The sequence below is a fragment of the Benincasa hispida genome, chromosome 9 (genome assembly GCF_009727055.1).
Source record: "Benincasa hispida cultivar B227 chromosome 9, ASM972705v1, whole genome shotgun sequence".
Taxonomy (NCBI): domain Eukaryota; kingdom Viridiplantae; phylum Streptophyta; class Magnoliopsida; order Cucurbitales; family Cucurbitaceae; genus Benincasa; species Benincasa hispida.
This window is the reverse complement of record NC_052357.1, coordinates 73,144,577-73,151,471: the sequence shown is the minus strand read 5'-3', so window position 1 is coordinate 73,151,471 and position 6,895 is coordinate 73,144,577. Positions and strand designations below refer to the sequence as shown.

At 34.5% G+C, this 6,895-nt stretch overlaps 1 long non-coding RNA gene across 1 annotated transcript; it reads right to left on the bottom strand.

The window, feature by feature from the left end:
• Positions 1–4,231: 4,231 nt before the first annotated feature.
• Positions 4,232–5,927, bottom strand: LOC120085405. Its single transcript, XR_005483922.1, has 4 exons — positions 5,788–5,927; positions 5,621–5,703; positions 5,457–5,526; positions 4,232–5,387 (listed from the first exon to the last, which is right to left on the bottom strand). It is a non-coding gene; the product is annotated as an uncharacterized LOC120085405 (long non-coding RNA).
• Positions 5,928–6,895: the final 968 nt, after the last annotated feature.

Sequence of the window (6,895 nt, the reverse complement as noted above, 5' to 3'; positions counted from 1 at the left end):
AGCTTACAAATGTTTTGATCCTTTGACCCACAAGTATTTTGAGAGTATGGATGTGTCTTTTTTGGAAAACCAATCTTTTTTTGGCCTAAATTTTCTTCAGGAGGAGATATCTAACCTTGAAAATAATTTTTGGGATACTTTATCTCTCCCAAACATCAGTGGTCCTGCCATTATGAGCTCTAATCCTTCGATACCAAGTATGGAGAGTTCTTCTTCAGGGGGAAAAACACTACAAAATGACTCTACAAGTCGAAACCCTGAACTTCAGGTTTATACTAGAAGAAACTTGACTCAAAGAGTCCGAGATCAGACAATTGACTTATCACAGGACCAATCAAATACTCCGATGAATGATCCTGAAGATCCAGGTATTAGACACTCTACTCCTATTTCTCCTAGTTCTTCATCTCCTTCTAATCCATTACCTGATGTCTATGATCTTGATATTCCAATTGCCCATAGGAAAGGTACTCGTAAATGCACCAAATATCCCATTGAAAACTATCTTTCTTATCATAGATTGTCCGACTGTCATAAAGCCTTCACATCCAAAATAACCAACCTATTTGTTCCAAGGAATATACAGGAAACCCTAAATGATTTGAATTGGAAATTAGTAGTGATTGAAGAGAAATTGCATAGAAACAAAATTGCACATGGGACATAATCGAACTACCAAAAGATAAGAAGACGGTGGGATGCAAATGGGTGTTCACTGTAAAATGTAAAGCTGATGGTAGTATTGAAAGGTACAAGGTCAGATTGGTTGGCAAGGGGTTCACTCAGACCCATGGCATTGATTATCAAGAAATATTTGCTTCAGTAGCTAAAATTAATTCTATTAGAATCTTGTTGTCTGTGGCAGTTAATTTTGATTGGCCTCTTTATCAAGTTGATGTGAAGAATGTCTCTCTCAATGGGGATCTTAAAGAAGAGGTTTTTATGGACTTGCCACCTGGTTTTGAGGTGGATCTCGGGATTAACAAAGTGTGTAAGTTAAAGAAATCATTATATGGGCTTTAAACAATCTCCCAGAGTATGGTTTGAACGGTTTGGAAAGGCAGTCAAAAACTATGGATCCAGTCAAAGTCAAACCAGTGTTATTCTAGGAAACAATTCCTGAGTGAAGAATAAGAAAAATAATTGAAAAAAAGCTTACTTTCATATCGACTTTGTTGGATGGTCTCATTAATATTTTCCTTTCAACGTCATCGTTGAACAACTCCCATTCAGCATGGTGTTTCCTTGAGTGAATCAAGGAGAAAGGGTCGAGTCAAATCTTACCTTTTTAACCATTGGTTAGGTAAACCACCATCTGGAGTAACTTTTGGATGGTCTTTATCATTGACAGAACCGTCGGGTGGAAAAATCTGGCACCATTAAAGATTAAACCAAATGCAAAAGAAATCAAAAGTTTAAACATAAAATGCATCAATGTCAATAGAAGGATACAGTTTCGTTGCAGCTTTTGATCATGAATCTTAAAAAGAAAAATGAAGAAAAAGGAGTTGAGGAAAAAAAAATGGAATGAAGTAATGGCATTAAACCTGTGTCTAAAATTTACCTTGCTTGTCTGCTCCAACTAGTCCTCAGTTGCAGGGGGGGGGCATCAGGAACATGTCCTTGCAAGACATGTGCGAAACATCACATGCATTTCAAATTGAAATTGATAAAACTCACAAAGCACAAGACATCACATATACTTCAAATTGAAATCAAATGCTCGAGAAGATAACCAAGAATATCATTTATTTCCGAGTGCTAACTATTAAGAATAGCATTCAGAATGATTTGAGTTTTGCAATTAAAATTATCTCAAGAGAAAGAATAGCATTTGAGATTATTTGTCCCGATCTAGGTGGTGCTTGTTTTACTGGATGCCGCAAAAACAAAAGTAACTAGCCTGAAAAAAATAGAACAATGCAAACAAGCTAAGGATCTTCAAACAAATTATGGTCTTTGAATGAAGGTAGGCTAAAGATGGACATTCAAAAACATAGATAACTTAGATTATAAGCCATATATAACAAACCTTTCAGAATAAGTTCATCACAGGCCATGTGGTCCGCCAAGAACATGGGGATCTCCATCTTCCGACAACTTCAATCCTCAAGCCAGGTGGTTCAAAGAACCTTTTTGAATTTGCAATGGCAGATGCAGTTTCATGACATGCTACTCCAGGTTCAAACTCTTTCTATGAGCATTTGCTTACCCGAAAAATCCTCTTCATAGCCCACAACCTACAAACAATGAGTTGTTAACCAGCTGGAACTAGTAACCAAATAATGACTTCGTTCTTACAACTTCAATGATGATTCAACACTGCCATCAAAAAACATAGATTTCTGAGAATATAAGCCATACATACTGAACCTTTCAGAATAAGTTCATAGGCCATGTGTCTGCCAAGAATAGGGATCTCCATCTTTTGACAATCACAATCCTCAAGCAAGGTGGTTCCTAAGAGGCTTTGTGAATTTGCAAGCGCAGATGCAGTTTCATGACATGCTACTTCCAGGTTCAAACTCTGCCTATGAGCGTTTGCTTACCCGAAAAATCCTCTTCATAGCCCACAACCTACAAACATTGAGTTGTTAACTGGCCAGAACTAGTAACCAAATAATGAGTGTGTTTCTAGTATCAATACCAACTTCAATTATGATTCAAAAATCATATGAGTTGTAGCTTATTTAGTTCTCTTGAAATCAAGTTGATAAAAGGGGTGACAATTTTCAAAAATCCAACAGTACAATGGCTATAGAGTTATAAATGAGAACACAACATGCGCCCACACGCTCGAGACTCAGTATGTGTTTCACAAAAACCATTATATATGCCTGCACACCTATCTCCAATAGTAGGATTGTCAACGTCTTCTTTTCTTTCAGCTCTGAGAATATACATGACAAAAGTTTTAGTAACCAAGTTACAAAAGGCCAAACTAAAATGTTTATAAAAAGAAACATAGTTCAGTGTTGTCCATCAATGAGGTATTTAAAGTTCTTTCATATCATTCCATATGTATGTGTGCGCATATAGCCTTCCTACAAAAACTCTAATAAGCCTGGACTTTGAAAGGACCTGCGCCTAGAGCACTCCCTCAGTGATTGGCACAACTAATCACAACAGAGAGCACTTTTTACCCTCAATCATTTTACACGCTACAAGTTTATTTTCACTACTCTTTTTCTTTTGCTTAAAGTTTTTTCTTCCCTCTTCTTTTTTTTTCCCTCTTAATTCTTTTTACTCGGGCAAATAACAATCATTTTTTCTCCATCAATATCACATTACTAACTATCATGTTTGTCAACTATCAAACTAGCCCTTTACGTCTATTGGTGTGACAACAAACTTATGAACACCATGATCCTGATTCAAGCCCTAAGAAATAAACAAACGTTGAGCTAAGCCATCGTATAAACAAATAAATAAACTCTTATAAGCCCGAACTAATCTTATGGTGGTCTCCATCCATCTTCTCCCTATATTGGTTGTATGAGAGTTGAACGGAAGGGAAGGAAAAGTCGAAGTCGGCATCACATGTCATACTCAAACCATAATTTCTAATACTTAGAACTGATGAGCAAACCTCTCCGTCTAGATTAAGACCTTCTTTGTGCAATATATGCGAGCTCATAACCTCTTCAAAGAGTAGCTTAAACCTAAACTTTACACACCTTGATGCAAGGGACTCTAACATTTTGTAGAGATAGAAAAATAAGACTAAGATGGCATATTAGCATCCATGCTAGCACCGTTTCAAGACCAAGTAAAAATAAACCATAGTAAAAATCATAAATACTAAGGAAAGAAAACAGTTTCCATTGTTAATTCAAATGTGAACTATATAGAATGCGCAAGACAAATAGATATAACATTTTCATAAATCGAACGAATGTTGCAAAAAATATCTACAACAATGTGCATGCCTCCATAAAAGAATATGAATATACCAGACTGAGAATGTCAACGTTTCACAAAAATTAAGTAGCAACTGGTTCAATATTATCGTGCTCCTACTAATTCATAATTGGTTTAAAAATTAGACTCCAGTAGTCTTCGTGAATTTAACTTTTAAACAATTAAATTGTGATACACAATTGTTTTGAAAGATTTGACCCTCATACCCTCTTTGTTCTCTCTCAATGGTTTTATGAGAAGAAAATTACCACCAGCTCTCCCAATCTTCTTTTCTGTAAGTACAAATGCAAACATCTTATGAGCTATAATTCTTAATTTGCTCAACAAAAGGTTGTAGACTACCATAAATATCAAAAGCATAAATCTACAAACAGTAAATTGGAGACTGCGAACATCAAAAACAAAAGTTTGGAAAGAATAATCTAAAATAATATAGAGAGAAACTAAACTCTATAAAATGAAGCTAAGCTTCACCTACTGATACAGTTGCATATAAGAAAGAACCGGGTCACTTTGGAGTGTGTTTCTGATAGGAACGGTATTAGGGGATATTGGGGTATTAAGGGCATATTTGTAATTAGTTAAGTAGTTTATTAGGGAAGTTGGTTATAAATAGAGAGGGGAATGAAGGGGATAGGCAATATTGTAGTGAGTGAATTAAGGCTTGAGCCTTATCTCAATATTGGGAGGGTTCAAGTATCTCGAATTACTTGGTTTATCTTGTATTTTGATTATAGTTTACATTACAGTATATTCAGGTTCTATCAGTTTCCATCATATGCCTCGGGGCATTCTACATAATGTTAAAGATTAGGAAAAGAAAAATGTTTAATTTGTAGTAACTATAAAAGTAATATATTATATATCAGCATCATAACAGAAAAAGAAAAGTAATATATTACATAATGTTAAAGATTAGGAAAAGAAAAATGATCACATCTGAGCATCATAAAAGGAATGTTATGAAATAGACATGGCTAAAACTAAGAAAATTGCCCTTGGCGTTGACCATTGCTTACTGCAACACCAGCAAAATCTTTAGTCTTACTCCAAACAACGTTGATCCTACTGTCATCACTTGCATTCTTCTCCAAAACTCTGGACTTGTTAAGTTCAGGAATACAAATAATATTTCTTATATTATATATTTTGTGCATCTTATAAAAACTTAAAAGGTGTGTATCTTATAAAAACTTAAAAGGCATTCAAATAGTCCATTTCATGTTTAATAGTCCATCACGAATGCCTTGAGCAGAAACCTCCCAAAATCTTGATAACTGGAGGCCGTGATTCATTTATATTTCCCTGTTTCTAATTTCTCCCTCACCCCGAGAATAAATACAGATAAAATAAAATTCTATCAAAAACTCATAACCTCCTCAAAATCAATAGAACCCCTCAACGGAGAGAATCCAAGAAATTCCTTAGAGAGAATTCTGAACTACCAAACATAACTTCACATCTTCCTGTAGGGCGACAAAAACAGAATGAGCACAAAATAAAACTATATAAACCACATAGGAGCAGATACGAACCCGAATTGTTGATAGACAATCACGAGAGCGGAAGCGAAACCAGGCGGTCATTGAAGAGCAAGGGAGGACACTGTTCAACCAACAATCGAACAGAAAATCACAGCGTGTTGATAAGAGAATTACGAAGACCGTTATAATCAAAAAAAGATATCGATGATAAGTACACTAGCAGTCTCGACTCCCGAAGGTGTTGGTGAGGACCCGATCCACTTCATCCTGATGCGCCACATCTTTCACTGGCTTCGGCCTACCGTCAATCGAAAAATGGACGGTGGTTCACAACACATTCTGAGAAACAAGTGAAACGAAAGCAAGTTAAAGGGAAACGTACCGTATATCTACACCCATGGTTGAGAGCTCTGCAACAATGGCGCCATCTGTTTTTCACCCCAAATAGGGTTTTTGAAGAACAAAGAAAGAAGATGGTGATGATGATCCAACTCCGACGAGAGAGAGAATTTTGGACTGCCCGTTGCTGTGAATAGAGAAATCAGACGAAGGAAAAAGGTTAAGTATCCGTTGCGGTGAATCGATTTTCAAACATCGTTGACTAGTCAACTCGTTTTTCTTGTGTAACAAGTTGAATTTAAATTAATTTGACTTAGTCAACATGTTTTCATGGTAAATAAGGACACAACTCACAATTCATGTTTTATGTTTTTATTGATTTTAAAATCGTCAAAATCATTTTTTTATCTTAAAAATAATTTTAAAATTATTATGAAAATGAAGAGCATGAAGGAAACACGAATACGGAGTATATATAATATAATAATATATTTATATAATAATAAATAAATAAATATAATATAAAATAAAAAAAAACTAAAATATTAAATTGGATAATATGAAAATTAATAAAAATTTGAAGTGGATTCGATTTTTTTAAAAAATAATGTTTTTAATAAATAATGACAAAAATAGGATTGGGGGGGAAGTATTTTTAAAAAATAGGTGTTTTGGGAAAGTATTGACAGATTTAGGGTAGTGAAATCGTATACCCGATATACGATTTCATATGGCATACTCATGTACCGAGTACACGAGTACATTCAATCCAGTCAGCTGACTGGTTGACCGGTCAAGCGAACTCGTGTACCTGGAGTTGCTTATAAATTTTTTGGTTTAAAGTCTAAAAATTACTTTGGAATTGGGAAGCCCTTAGATTCCTTATGATTTATGTTTGTATTATTAGAAGAATGAGTTTTAGAAGGTTTGCATAATTTACAAGCTTGAAATTTGTAAATATTTGAAGATACAAATCTTTGAGATTGAGTTTTAAATACTTTTATACTTCTATTATTTTCAAAATTACTAGTTTAAGTAAAACACAAAATTATATTTGGCTTAACAAAACTAATATCATGAATAAAAAATTGTTAATCTAAATGTTCTAATTTATGTGTTGGACAAACAATGCTAAAATAGTATAAACTCAA